An 870-nucleotide genomic window follows, 5' to 3' on the forward strand; every position below is an offset into this window, starting at 1 on the left:
CCTCATAGCTCCCTTACTCCACAGTGTTCATTTGTATCTCCTACCCAATATCCACAAACCCGACCATTGGGTATGGGAGAATTAAAATATGGAAGAAAGTGTTAAACTCGAATGGGTTAAGGATAATGGAAGCAGACAACCAATTGTCTTTGTTCTGCCATGAGGTCAAAAGAATGGATGCTGTCATTTTGAGGTTGCCCTGCGTCCTCCATTTTTTTGAACTGAAGTTGGTTGGTTTGATTAATGTTCCAAAGTAGACACGATGCTACAGGCAATCTGCTGGACTAGAGATCATTTCTAAATAAGTTACTTGTGCGGTATTATTTGGTTAAATGTAAGGTGAAGGTGTGTGACTGTTGGGATCTATGCTTTGAGTGATTCAAACTGGTTACTGGTTTTGTAACTGGTTTTAAAAAGAGCCATAAATTACGAGTTGTCATTTGCGGAAGAAGGGCAATAAATGGATGTGGGTTTGGTGCAGACCCAATAAGGTGTTAAGGGTCAGTTAAATGACTCGTAGCCAATAACACTGAAAGGTAACATTTAAACTAGTAAGGAATGAATATAAAAGCAGAGGTTTTCAGATACAAGACAGTGATAACTCTCTGCAGAGACCGCTATGGCAAGGACCCCTACCCCCACTAGGAGCTGGGAGAAGGAGGGTCGATCGTCTAGCCATCGGAGATCCCCCATTTCGGTGTTATCAATTGGAAAACTGGTCTGAGTGAGTATTGGTACAAAAAGAACAGTATAATTCATTTTCTAATTTGTTGGCCCGGGGTCAACACAGTTACGTTGTTTGTGCAGAGACAATATAGCGTGAGTATCGATTCGTAGTGAGTTACCTAACCTAATGGATGAGTGGTCAGA

The sequence above is a fragment of the Mobula hypostoma genome, chromosome 7, assembly GCF_963921235.1.
Source record: "Mobula hypostoma chromosome 7, sMobHyp1.1, whole genome shotgun sequence".
Taxonomy (NCBI): Eukaryota; Metazoa; Chordata; class Chondrichthyes; order Myliobatiformes; family Myliobatidae; genus Mobula; species Mobula hypostoma.